At 41.5% G+C, this 14,424-nt stretch overlaps 1 protein-coding gene across 1 annotated transcript in view; it reads right to left on the bottom strand.

Moving 5' to 3' along the window:
- ABCA13 (ATP binding cassette subfamily A member 13) overlaps positions 1-14,424 on the bottom strand; it is a 408,916-nt gene that overhangs the window by 169,390 nt on the left and 225,102 nt on the right. The window lies entirely within an intron of this gene.

Here is a 14,424-nt window from a genome sequence, read left to right as displayed (position 1 = left end):
GATGTCCCAAGTGCACTGATGGAGGTTGGGGGGAGGGGCAGGGGCCCCATTAGACGTTCTGGCCAGGGCAGTCCTCCCTCTGCCTCCTCCCTCTCCCAGCATTCTTCTCTGTTCTTACCCCCAGGTCCCTCCTGAGGAAGCCCCAGGTTACATCGGGTCAGGATTCCGGAGGCACTGTGCCACGTGTCCCTGCTCAGTTCCATCTTCCCTGAGCCCCTGCACCCTACATCCCCCTGTCACGTCCAGGGCTCCCCAGATGAAGAGGAGCCTGATGGACATGTCTCTGGCTCTCACTCAGACCCCTTAGTCTCTGAGGCTTCAGCAACTCTATCCTCCCTTCCTTACACAGCAAATCTGAAACCGGCCCCCAATGGGCAGAGATTGAAGGTGAAATTGGAAAGCACAGCCTGAGTCCTGCATCACCAATCTCTTGGACATCTTGCCAGACTCCCTCTGAGAGTGATCATCCAGGGACTCCACAAAAATCTCCACAAGCCTGCCCCAGTTCAGGCTTAACCGCTGGGAGGGCACCTTTTATGTCCAGTGTGAGGGTGAGAAGTCACGAGCAAAAAGAGGCAGATCCCCGGCTGCAGCCCTAATCCTCATCTAAAGGAAGGACAAGGCTGGAGCAGTCGGTCATGCTCAGGGTTTTCCCCAGTGATTCCTTCTAAAGTATTCCAGAAAAGCCAATATAAAATACTTTACAAAAAAAGTGGCCTTATAAAAGACAGATGTGCTAAGTTTGACTGTAATACTTACAAATATCAAATTGAAATACAGTTAATAAAAGAACAGCAAATAAGTTTAAAGTCCCGAAAGAAAACATTTTTAAAGAAACTGTACCATTTTGAAAGATAAACTATTCGTAACAGCATTGAGAACAGAGCTGTAGAGGCATAGCTGGGGATAAAAAAAGCATTTCTGAAATAACTCCTCCATTTGTCAGATATTCCCTGAATCCCCAGTGTGTGGCAGGTGCTGGGTTATTCAGTTTCCATCCTCAAAAAGGGCACAGCGTAGGGACTGAGATAAAAAGGTAAAGAAATAGTCCAACACATGTAATTAAGCGTAATAATTGATGTGGACAGAGCTTAAAGCTTTGGTACCAAGGAGGAAGTCTTGGGATGGCTAGGGGAAAAGTTAGAAAACAGTCACAGCAACGGGAACATTTAGGCAGAATCCTTTAGACCTGTATTAGGAAAACCCAGTTCAGTCCCCGTCTTGTGTGGGGGACAACCCAGTTCGTCCCTACTCTGTCTTTCTCTCCTGTTTGTCTCATTTACCTTCAGAAAGAACACTTCCTTTCTGGTACTTCTTGTCATTAACTGTGTGGGGGGGCTTCTCCCCACACGGAGCAGTTCTCCGTGGCACCAGCTGGGTGTCCTACAATTCAACTCAATTCTGACACTATCTACCCGGAGATAGTATCAGATTCCACAGGTTAAGTCCTCAGTCCCACAAGATTGCCCCTTCACACACACACTTCAGATGCCAGTCATAAGTTCAGGTTGTCACCTACGCTTCTCGCCTTGGTTTCGGTTAATTTGCTAAAGTGGCTCACAGAACTCAGGGAAACATTTACTCACCTTTACCAGCTTACTAAAGGATAGGATAAAGGATACAGATAAACATCCAGCTGGAAGAGACACATAGGGCAAGGAAGGTGGGAAGGGGCACGGAGCTTCCATGCCCTCTCCAGGTGCCACTCTCCCACCACTTCTGTGTGTTCACCAACCTGGAAGCTCTCTGAATCCCATACTACCAGGATTTTATGGAGGCTTGCTCACATAGGCATGACCGATTACTAACTCTATGTTCAGCCCCTCTTCCCTTCCTGGAAGATGAAGGGTGGAGCTGAAAATCCCAAGCCTCTAGTCATGGCTTGGTCTTTCTGGTGACCAGTCCCCATCCAGGAGCCCATCCAGAGTCACCTCAATAGAACAAAAGATGCTCCCAGTTCTCTCACCACTCAGGAAATTACAGGAGATTTAGGAGCGCTGAGTCAGGAACCAGGGGCAGGGACGGATATATACTTTCTATTATCTCACAAGACCCAATAGGGGTTTGCAGGCAATCAAGAAAATTTGGCTGTTTAAAGACCAGAATATGAGATATTCACAAGCATGACACATTCTGTGAATAACTGCGTGAGGGAGCAGAATGTGTGAGGCGAGCGGCAGGAGACGGAGGTTAAAGGTGTTAGAAACCAATTCATGAAGCCCTTACCAGCCCTTTGAAGGAGTACGGATTACAGGTTTTATAGAACTGAAGACTGCCATGCCCAGTCACGTGTTGAGATGCGTATTATGAACTAAAGTAATCGTTTATTGTACAACACGTAGTGCTCTAAGGGGGTGGGCATTGCATGGTGAAAGTAGTGGTTTATAAACCAGGCTTCAAACCAAATTCACCTGCAGAACTTTTTAAAAATGTGGATTCCCAGATCACACCTTAGACAGAATCAGATGTTCATGGACTCAGAGATAAAAATGTGGATTTTTTTTAAATAACTTCCAAGGAGATTCTGATGCTCAGCTGGGTTAAAGAGTCATAGATTTAATGTACAGCCAATGGTGATTCATATATAACTCTCATACAGCAGTTATTAAATCAGAATAGAGAGAGATTTTAGTGTTAGAAAAGGTATATTATTGAATTAAATTTAATCCTCTCTCATATAAATTTAAACATAAGTATTAATATTAATATATCCCTTTCCTGATGTGATGTGATGTGAGGTTATAATGTTGGACAACACCAATTCATAGCATTACGTATGCAGATATGGTAGGATAATTATGTGAATTATCTAACTCAAGCTAAAATAATCGAGATGCCAGTTGCCCACCCCCTGGATTTCCAAAATAATCATTGAGGTAATTGCTTTAACCAGCCTTTGGCTAAGGAGCTCTTTCTCTGGCAGCATAGAATGCCTCACTCTGTTTAGATTCAAGAGGAACTAAAAGGTCACTGGTAGGCCTGATGGCTTATGCTCCTACCATGCCTGTAGTCATCTTTCACCAGAAGTCACACCCTACAAATTAGCCTTTAAGTAGCATCTTTTGATATTCACATCCAGCTACGCACACTTAGCTGCCTGCCAAACCATACACCTTCTCAAATGTGTGCACAATAGGCAATGGCTATAAATACTTGTTTATGTCGTGGAGCTTTTCATTTATGCAGCCAGGTGAGACAAAATGGAAAGAAGACATACTGTCTAGGTGTTGGACTCTACCTGTTAAACTTGCCTGGTGATACAGGAGTGGGAGCAGAATTGGAGAAGGGCCATCTCTGTGCCTAATGGCCTTGCAGAGAGGACCATCAGAAGAGTTACTGTGGAGTGGGGAAAGTTCAATCTTTTAATCCACATAGACCTGGATTTGAATCCAGTCTCAGCCACCAACACGCTGTGTGACTTCTGGAAAATTGCCCAACCTTTCTGTAAGTCATTTCCCTCAGTTATAAAATAGAGACTCTAGCTAATGAGGATTACTATTAGCACACATTAAACTATCGGAACAGGTACAGTGTTGACCTCCAGTCATCGTAAATGTTCATCAGACAGGCTCAACGAGTCTGTGGGGAAAGGCATTTCTCATATGATGATAGACAAATTTTCCCCACCTTTCTGTATACATTAATTGGATATAAATGGGGAAAACAAAGGGCTAAGATGGTTTATGGTCAGGAATCCACCACCAATCAAATATTCATGGCTAAACTCATAAAAGTATTCACATCAATAATTTAACAGACAAAATTAAAAAGCTGGATCAAATTGCTATAAATTGTCTTATTTGACTTATGAGTGCAATTATATTCAAGGACTCTAGTTACATCCGTAATTATGCACTCCCATTTACCCTGACTATCAAATTGCTTACGGAAAATGTCCAAATATTTTTGGTCAGGTCCCTTCAGTTGTTCAAAAATTAACACCTAGTGAGGAATAACCTTAAATGTCAAGGACTCAGCATGCACCCCAGAATATGATTTCCACATTGCCACTTCATCCCAATGTTCTTGAAGTTCTTAAAATAAAGCATTACAAATGCAATGCCTTCAAGTCAACCTTTTAAAAAATGAATTTTCCAAAGAAAAATGGCAAGCAGCATACATGAATATGCAATTCATAAAAAAACTGCAAAATAGTCAATATGTGATTACTGTAAAACAAGGCAACAATGAGATTTTCAGCTCTCCAATACGGTAAAGATTAAAAATTATGTTAATATCTCCTATTACTGAGTGTTTAAAGAAATGGACCGTCTTATGTAGTGCTGGTGGGAGAATAGATTTATACAGTCTTTCTGTAGGAAACAGATAGAGACCGTCTTTGATCAGTTTAATTCCAAACCAACAGTTGTATTATTAAAAATAAATAGAAATTTATCAAATTTATCAAATAAGTGGTTTGTCACATTTTATAGAAAATAGTAGGGTTTGGCCCCATGGTGTAGTGATTAAGTTGGTGCTCTGCCTCAGTGGACTGGGTTTTGCAGGTTCGCATCCTGGGCGTGGACCTACACACCATTCACCAAGCCATGCTGTGGCGGCATCGCAAATAGAAGAAGTAGAAGGACTTACAACTAGGATATACAACTATGTCCTGGTGCTTTGGAGAGGAAAAAAAAAAGAGGAAGATTGACAACAGATGTTAGCTCAGGACCAATCTTCCTCGCCAAAAAATCAGAAAAAAAGAAAATAATAGCAAGAACCTGGAAACAATTTATGCCTGACTCGTGGGGATTAATTGAACAATTTATAATAGAACCATACAGCGGACTGTACTGAAGCAATCTACTTCAGGTTAGAGTACAGATAAACACTCATTGGTGTGGAGAATATTTATTATGTGTTGTAAGTAAATAAAGCAATTTAAGATAGAATTATATCACTTTTTGGAAAAAAAGTCTATATGCAAACATAGAGTATGGCTCAGTAAAGTGGGTGGGAGAGGAAATATGACCCAAAATATTAACAGTATTTGTTAGCCAAAAAAAGGAAGGAGGATTAAAACATTAAGTATGTAACTATAGGAAAATACTCACAATATACTAGATGAAAAAAGTGTGTTACAAAATAACATATAGAATAAATATAATTTACAAAAAATGCTAAAATTAAACTAGAAAAATTAATATTTTGGTGTATATACTTTTAGCTAAAAGTGTCTTTTATCACATAATCTCTTCACTCTACATAATACTTGACAAAGTGAATTTTTTTAATTCAAAAAGTTAAGCTACTACATGCATTTTTCAACCTACTTAAAGATTTATATTTATTTGTATGGCAAGAACATGGTTACTTTAATTTTCTCCATAATTTTCTGGAGCAATGAATAAGTATCTTGTAATCAATAACTATTTCATAAAGATAGAATACTCATTCAGGAAATTAAACATGATTTTATGAAATGGAAACAGTATCATTCTCTGTTCCCTGAGTTACAGAATTTTAGAGTCGAAGTGGATCTTAAAAATAATGGAATTCACACTTTTCACATATTTATCAATAAGCTCCATTCAGGAGAGGTGGTGAAATAAGCTAAATTTGGAGGAAGAAAATACAGTGAGTATTTACTATGTACAAACACAGTCTTCTCTCTGTATCTTCAGGAGTTGGTTCCAGGACCCCCATAGATACCAAGATCCGAGGATGCTCATGTCCCTTATATAAAATGGCATAGTATTTGCATATGACCTATGCACACACTCCCGTACACTTTACACCATCTCTAGATTACTTATAATACCTAACACAATGTAAATGCTGTGTAAATTGTTATATTGTATTGTTTAGGGAATAATGGCCAGAAAAACGTCTGTGCATGTTCAGTATTGACACAAACATCGTAGGCCTTTGGATCCGCGGGTTGGTTGAATGTGTGGATGCCGAACCCGTGGATACGGAGGGCTGATTGTACTATGCTAGGTCCTTAGGTTGTCTCTTTGAATAAAGTTCTCAAGGCTCTCAGTCTTGTAATGGGGTCAACCATGTAAATAAAACATGACAACTAAACCTGACCAACACAGCATAATGTATGTAATGGTGGGTCAGAAGCTTATCCAAGGAGGCTGCCACTGCTAGGAATTGAAAAAGTAAAAAGGTGTTCTCTGACAGGTGGAGAGGGTGACCAGTGTGGGGAGGGCATTCCAGCAAGAGAGGGAATAGTGTGCAGACATGGATTCTGAGACAGAAATAGGGTAAGTTGGTTAGTGAAAGGGTATTAGAGATATTTTCTATTGCACCCCAGTCATGATCTGGGATTTCAAAATCATTAATAGACATGAAAAAGCATAATCATTTCATCTATTCTCATAAACTCAGTGAAACAGAAGCAGATAGGCTCCGTGGGAAACCCTAATGACGCCCTAACGGTTCCTTGGAATGTGTTTGATTAAACAGGTGGACCCCTTCAGAAAGGCATTAACGTGGTGAATGCCTCACAGGAGAGACCACAGTCCAGCACCAGGACTCGGGAACTCCAGCCTGCCTCACCATGAATACACCGAACATTCTGGAGAGGTGATTACTCAATTTATAAAACAAGAAGCTTAGCCGGGCTGTCTTGGTAAAAACAATAGTTGCATGATATTTATACAAATCATGACTAAATTGCCTTACTCATAGCATTTGTGTTTCCCTAAGAAGAAAACCAACAAAATCAAATATCCTCCTATCAAGAAAGGAAGAAAAAGGGAGGGGGAAAGGGAGAGAGGAAAAGAAAGACAAAACAGAAAAGAGAACAGAAAGAAAAACAAAAGGAAATGACAGTACTTGTGCACACGGATGCTTACTAACATGATAAACCCAAAATACAGTTATTTCTCAAATATGACACATGGTGATACAAACACATACAAATTTTAAAACCACGCTAGGTTACTGTAACCTTGGTTAAATATTTTTTCAAGAGGCAAAAATCAATATTAATTATGCTTAATTCTTTTAAAAAGCTAACAAGTCAAGCCTCTATTTATCTAAATTGTTTTACTGACAATAATTTCACAACTATGTTTAATCCAAATTCACAGTGCTTTTATCTGTTCATTGCTTATAACAACGATATTGCTTTTTTTATACATCATTTTTCTTAAAAAAAGAAAAAAAAAAAGACAGTTAAGTAAAAGAGTAATTCTTTACCTGTCATGCCCTGGAAGTTTCCAGTCACTGTACGGGTAATGTATCATTGATTTAGATCTTTAGAAAACACTGTGATTGGAATAGGCAAACCTTAAAAGCATCCAATTAGGATTTCACTTTGGCACAGGTCCTGCCTTTTGCCTAGTCACATTTTTTGAATAATTTAAAGGTTGCTGAAACTCCTTTGATTAAACCTGGCTTGAAAAGACAAGGACTTGATGTTCAAGGAAGCAGGGGTACAGCCCCCAGCTTTGCCATTAACTACTTATACTACCTGGGCAGGTCACTTAAACTCAGAGTTTGGGTTTTCTCTTAAATGCACCAAAGACAGGTCCTCCCGAAGCCTCTAAACAGCCCCACACTTGGGTTTTCAAACCCAAGCTCCCTCTGCTGTTCTAATGGAGGGTTAGGGAAATGGAGTTAGGGATGCATTCCACTACACCCCAATCATGATTTCAGCCGAGGCCCTGTCCTCTGGTTCTGTTCTGATCCCATTTGGGAGGCACATGTTCAGCTGGGGGTGGCGGGGAGGGTGTTTGGGCTCTGTTGTCAGGCAGACCTATGTTTAAAGACTGGGTCACACAGTTCCTTTAGGAGAATTTAGTGATGACATACAAGTAGGAGTCCTTAAGGTGTCATCTGGCACACAGTGAGGGTCTATAAATATGGCTAAACAGAAGAAAACCCTCCTTATTACCAAATCTTCTCTTGGAACGCAGCCTGTGTTCACCTCCCTCACTGTTCTATCGTCTTCTGTGTCTGTCTTCTTCACATGCAGTGAAGTCCTTGCAACCACAAGGGTGGAGCTCAATTCATTTTGCTGTCCTTGGATTTAAGCACACTCTCCAGTACAGAGAACATGCTCAATGAAGTCTGATGAATGAGTGAATGGATGGATATTGACCAAATATTGTATTTGGCATCCTTATCAATTACTCACCTCACTGTGTGGAGGCTTCCTTCCCCCCTAGGCCCATTCTCCCCTACTCAGAAAACTTAACATCACCTATGCATTTCTTCTAGTGTCTTCCCACTCAGCTTTGGCAATCACGCCTAGTGGGCCTCACTCAACAGAAGTCTTCAGGCCACTGAGAGTGGCTCCAATTCAACTTGATTTTTCTTTTTTTTTTTTTTGGTTGAGGAAGATTTGCCCTGAGCTAACATCCGCTACCAATCTTCCTCTTTTTGTATGTGAGCTGCCACCAGAGCATGGCCACTGACAGTGAGTGGTGTAGGTCTGCACCCAGGAACAGAACCCAGGCTGCCGAAGCAGGGCACGTTGAACTTAACAATTAGGCCATCAGGGTTGGCTCAATCTGATGTTCAATCAGAATGCAAACAAGAAAGTTAAAGTAGGTGACAAAGCAAAGTTATGAAGAAGAACATGAAATTTGGGGGTTGGGAGGAAGAGGAAATTGAGATAGCCAGTTCAGAATGCCCTACTCTCCTCTCCTTAGGTCTGGCAAGGAAGTGAGTGTGTAGGACTGATGGAAGAAGCTCTTGAAGGCACATTTGTCTGTAGCTTCCTGAAGATAGATATGTTAATAAAGTTTTCCCAGAGCTACTCCTGTCTGAATTATCCAAGTTGTTCCACCATTACCTTCGAGGCAATGATGACACTTAAGATGGATGAAGCACATTCTTTGTCAAATATTTCACATGAAGATGAGATTCCAATTCAGGAAATGAGGATGAGAACTATTCATCACCCCCCTTAGGAGCTTTCTTTGGCAGCTCTGACCGGCATGGCTGCAAGAATCACGGCTTCACACACTTCCCCGACCTCCAACAGCCCCTAACGGAAGCTGTTGCTTTCTGGCACCTGCCACAAGCATTTATCCTGCCCAAGTCTATTTAAACTTCATTTTTATTTTGGCAGACTGTTTTCTGCAAAGCACCCTGCCGTTAGCTCTCTGCTGATTTTAGCTAACGTGAAAAGCAAACCTTTTTTGGCATGTATAATTGGCAGCAGTCACGTCTCCTCCCTACCTTGCTCTCAGGGAAGGCAGTTTTTGAGGCTCAAGGAAATGTGGACAAAGAAGAAAAGATAGCCCTCTGGGTTTAACACCGTGGTTAAGCCCAGGAGACACACACCGAATCTGGAACAGCTCTTTGAAGAGGCAGAGTATTATGGCCTCCCCACGTAGGATGGGCTGTACAAACAGGAGTGCCTTCGAAAGCAAACAAGAGGCTGCAGACCCTTCAGATTAATCACTGCTGAAATTGCTTTCCATCATCACAAGAAGCAGCAATTAGGAATGAAATACAGAGTATTAAATTGTGGGAGAAAAAAGAATTTTCAGTAATGTGGTACTGTCAAACCATGGAGTTGAGAATTCCAATGCAATCTCAGATCTCATGGGGGATGGGGGGAGTTAAGGCATCTTAAAAAAAAAGGGGGATAGCAAAACTTCATAAAGAGAAAACAGCTATATTCCCCAGATTCATTCCACATTAAACGAATTCGTGATCTTTCACATGAGCTTTGAGCTTGAAGTGACCCGAATACAGTGTTTTTCATAATAGTAACCACAGACCACCCAAACCAAAGGAAACTGGTGTGCTTCTTTAAAAAATGTAAATATCTAAGTCTTTGGAATCAAAATTTGTGGAAGGTGGGCCTAAGAATCTGCCATTTTAATAAACACTCAGGTGATCTTTTTTTTTTATAATAGCCATTCTAAGAAGTATAAGGTAATATCCCACTGTGGTTTTAATTCGCATTTTCCTGATGATTAGCGATATTGAGCATCTTTTCATACATCTGTCAGCTATTTATATGTCTTCTTTGGAAAAATGTCTATCCAGTTCCTCTGACCATTTTTTAATCAGGTTTGTTGGGGTTTTTTTTTTTCTTTTTTTGCTACTGATTTATAGGGTTCCTTATATATTTTGGATATTAACCTCTTATCAGATACATGCTTTGTAAATATTTTCTCCCATTCCATAGATTGCCTTTTCATTCTATTGTTTCCTTTGCTGTGCAGAAGGTTTTGGCAAGGATGTGGAGAAACTGGAAACCTTGTACAGTGTTGGTGGGAATATAAACTGGTACAGCCCCTGTGGAAAACAGTATGAAATTTCCTCAAAAATTAAAAATAGAACTACCATATGATCTATCAGTCCCATTTCTGGCTAAATATCCAAAAGAAGTAAAATCAGGATCTTGAAAAGATATCTGAACTCCCATGCTCATTGCAGCATTATTCACAATAACCAAGATGTGGAAACAACCTAAATTTCCATTGATTGATGAATGGATAAAGAAAATGCGGTATATACGCACCACGGAATATTATTCAGTGATTAAAAAGAAGGCAATCTTGCCATTTGTAACAACATGGATGAAGCTGGAGCACATTACACAAAGTGAAATAAGCCAGTCACATAAGGACAAATACTACTTGAGTCTATGTATATGAAGAATCTAAAATAGTCAAACTCATAGGAGCAGACGGTGGAATGGTGGTTGGCAGGGGCTGGGGGAGGAGGATAGAGGAGATGTTCAATGGGTATAATGTTTCAGTTAAGCAAGATGATTAAATTCTGAGATCTGCTGTATAACATTGTACCTATAGTCAAAAGTACTGTACTAGGCACTTAAAAAATTTGTGAAGAGGGTAGAGCTCATGTTTTCTTACCACAGGAAAAAAGGAGAGGGCACGAGGAAATTTCTGGGTTTAATAAATATGCTAATTGCCTAGTTTGTAGTGATGCTTTCACAGGTGTGTGCCAAGGTCCAAACTCGTCAAATATATGTTATATATATACGCAGTTTTTTGTATACGTTAAATATATGCAGTTTTTTAAATATATGTTAAACCTCAATAAAGCTATTTTAAAAAAGCACTCAGGTGATGTTTAAACTTTCTTTTAAAAGGTCTCTTCTCTTAAAACTACGCCATGAGCATAGCAGCGGGGGCCATGGTACATCAGACTGATGGCATTCTGAGGCTGTTCATTTGATAGGTGGGACAGGGCATGTGACCTGCTCCTCCAAAGACCGGGTGTGCACAATGACATACAGAAACCAGAAGCCCTGGGAGTGAAGCCAGGAGAGGCCAAACCATCACCACCCGCCTTACATGCAGGCCTTCAGGTCCATGTTCTCATTCATCTGGTCATTTAGTCAAGCAAGAAACATGTGTTCAACGTCTCCTATGAAATAGTGTTACATTGAGTGCTAGGAATACAGCAAGGAATGAAACATCTCCAGGCCTTGCCTTCTGGGGCTTCACTCTTTTAGTGAGCACAGGTGTTAAGCAAGTACAATTAACTATTAAATACAATCTGACCAGGTGCTGTGAAGGCTAAGAGGACACAAAAAGCACTCATAAGGGAGCTCCCCTGGCCTGGGCAGTTGGGGAAGACTTCCTTGAAAAAGGGACAATTAAACCATGCACTGAAGAATGAATAGGAATTAGCTCAGAGAAGCAAGAAGTGGGAGAGGTCCGTGGGGCAGGGAGAAGGGCTGTTGTGGAGGTTCTGGGGGCAAGATGGAGCCTGATCTGTTCAAGAAACTGAAAGGAACGCAGCTGGACTGCAGCACATAGAGCTGGGGGGCAGGACAAGATCAGGTACTCAGGGGTCCATGGGCAGAATTTGGGTACAGAAAAATGGAAAACCAGTAAAGGATTTTAAGAGAGGATGGTGATCAAAGACTTATTGTTTAAAAGAAGACTCTGGCTACAGTGTGGAGAATGAATTGATAGAACTTAGGGATGACCGTATATGGAGGGTGAGGGGAGAAGGTGTCACGAAGAACTCTGACATTCTTGCTTGTAAGCTAGGTACAGAGTGACGACCTTCTCTGAGACCAGGAACAATGAAAGAGAGATGAGTTTATGGGTGAAAATCATGAGCTGGACTTGAAGATGTTGAAGTTAAGGCACTTGGGAGGTATTAGAATGGAGTTGTTAAGTAGGCAGTCACAACCAAGAGAAGCGATCTGAGCTGACTCAAGACACGTGGGCATTAAGCAGCACAGAGATGAAGAAGCCTCTGTCAGGGACCAAACAGCCTATGAGAGGAGCACACAGTAAGGAGAGAAGAGGGCCTGAGGCTGGCTGAGATCAGTGGAACTCTACCATTTAAAGGTTAGGCTATAGAAAGTAAACTGGTAAGAGGCTGAGAAAAACAGAAAGACAGTGGGAATAATCTATGCGATAGGGAGAAACTGAAAATACAGAGAAAAGAATTCTTGCTTAGAAGCTGGGAAGGGATTCATCATGGGCAGAGGAACTGGTCTCACCTGAGAAGAGGGACTGTTCTCTCGGGTAACAGAAAGAAGGAAAGGGGGGTGCAGATGGGAGGGTGGGGTAGGTTTGGGGTGGGAGGTAGATGTTGGCTTTCTCCATGATGCAGGAAGGGGGCTCCTCTGATGAGAGTAAGAGAAGGAGGGGCCAGGGCTCTGAGGAGGGGCGCACATTTGAAACTGACTTGATAGTGACTAGGAGAGTGTTAGCTCAGGAGACAGGGTGAGACTTCTGGGCGGTGTGCAGAGCTTGTTACTGAGAATCTACTACACAGCCTGTGAACGTTAGATGATTCAAATGCTGAATCCACTGGAAGAAATGAAAAGCATGCAAATAAATGACAAGAAATCAGCCTAGTCAAACCTACGAAAGAGGCAGGTATTAAGTGTTGCAGGAATACGGAGGAGAGGATGAATTACTGCTCAGGAGAGCTGAGAGAGGTTTCCAGCAGAGGCAATGGTTGCCTGACACTGGAAGGGTGCTGTGCAGTGGGCCAGTGCCCATGTGGGGCCAGCGTTTATGCTAGTCCAAGTAGCAGGGTGTAAGTACAGAGTGCCACAGCTAAGCTGCTAGGGGCTCAGGAATCTACTAGCCAAACCTCTCACGTTGTGTGTGTGAGCACAGCAAGGAAATGACTTGCTCAGTTGTGTTAATCAGTCTGCTAGGCATGCCATTACAAAGTACCACAGACCAGGCAGATTAAACAATAGAAACTTATTATCTCACAGGTTTGAAGGCTAGAAGTCCAAGACTAAGGGGCCAGCAGAGGTGGTTTCCTCCGAGGCCTCTCTCCTTGACTTGCAGATATCCACCTTCTCCCTATGTCCTCACGTGGTCTTCTCTCTGTGGGCACACATCCCTGGTGTCGCTTTTTATATCCAAATCTCCTCTTCTTATAAGGACACCAGTCAGATTGGGTTAGGGCCCACTCATATGACCTCATTTAACCCTAATCATCTTTTTAAAGACCCTCTCTCCAAATACAGCCACATGCTGAGGTACTGGGGGTTACAACTTCAAGATACAAATTTGGGGGGGAGACACAATTCAGTCCATAACACTAATGCACTGCTAGAAAGCAGTAGGAAGAGAGAACCGAAATAAAATTTGTGATTCTAAGTAGAATTGTCCTTCTACTATTACACCAAAGTAGTGGATTTCAAGGTGCGGTGCTTAGACCAGCAGCATCAACTGGGAGCTTGTTAGAAAAGCAAGTTCTTGGGCTCCATCCTGGAACTACTGGATCAGAACATTTGGGGCTGGAGCTCAGTAATCTGTGTCTTAACAGATTCTCCGGGTGATTATTCTAATGTAAGATCACTAAATTTTTCAGAAAGTCAACTAATTAATCCAGTTATCTGTGTAGATTTCAAATATTATAATAAACACTGCTTTATTGGGCCTTGGAAAAGCCTTTGCAGGGAAAGAAAGGATCCAAACAGACTGCAATGGCAGGCACTGTGCCTGGATAGGAGTCTCATATTGGACCTACTGAAGGTTTGAGCAAATCAGATAACTTCTCTAAACCTCAGTTTCTCCATCCAAATAACAGAGATAGAAAAGACTGTTTCCAAACTGGCCATGAGGATTGAGTGAGAGAATGCACAGACAGTGCCTATTATAGTATCCAATACACTCCAGGCAGCTAATAAATAGTTTCCTGCTCCATGAAGAAGTGACTTCCACACCTTGCATCACAGGTGCAGGACGAATGTGCCATTCCAGGCGTTAGTCTTCATAACTCACTTCTATGGAGCTACTAAGGCTCTCATGATTAAAAAATATATATTTTATTTTTCCTTCATCAATCTCTCAGAGAGGCAAGAAGTAAGTTATTTGAGAGCTGCTCTCTTGGAAGACTGTTTCTGAAGACATATGGCCCGCACAGAGAGCAGGGCTGCCCACAGGCACGTGCAGCCTGGGAGCAGGAATCAATAACAAAAAAGTAATTTTTGAGGGCATCGATAGGAGAAGAAAGGTTTTTGTAAATAGCTATTTTATAAATTACATTTCCTTA

This window comes from Equus caballus, chromosome 4 (assembly GCF_041296265.1).
Source record: "Equus caballus isolate H_3958 breed thoroughbred chromosome 4, TB-T2T, whole genome shotgun sequence".
Classification (NCBI taxonomy): Eukaryota; Metazoa; Chordata; class Mammalia; order Perissodactyla; family Equidae; genus Equus; species Equus caballus.
This window is presented reverse-complemented; position numbering and strand designations above follow the sequence as displayed.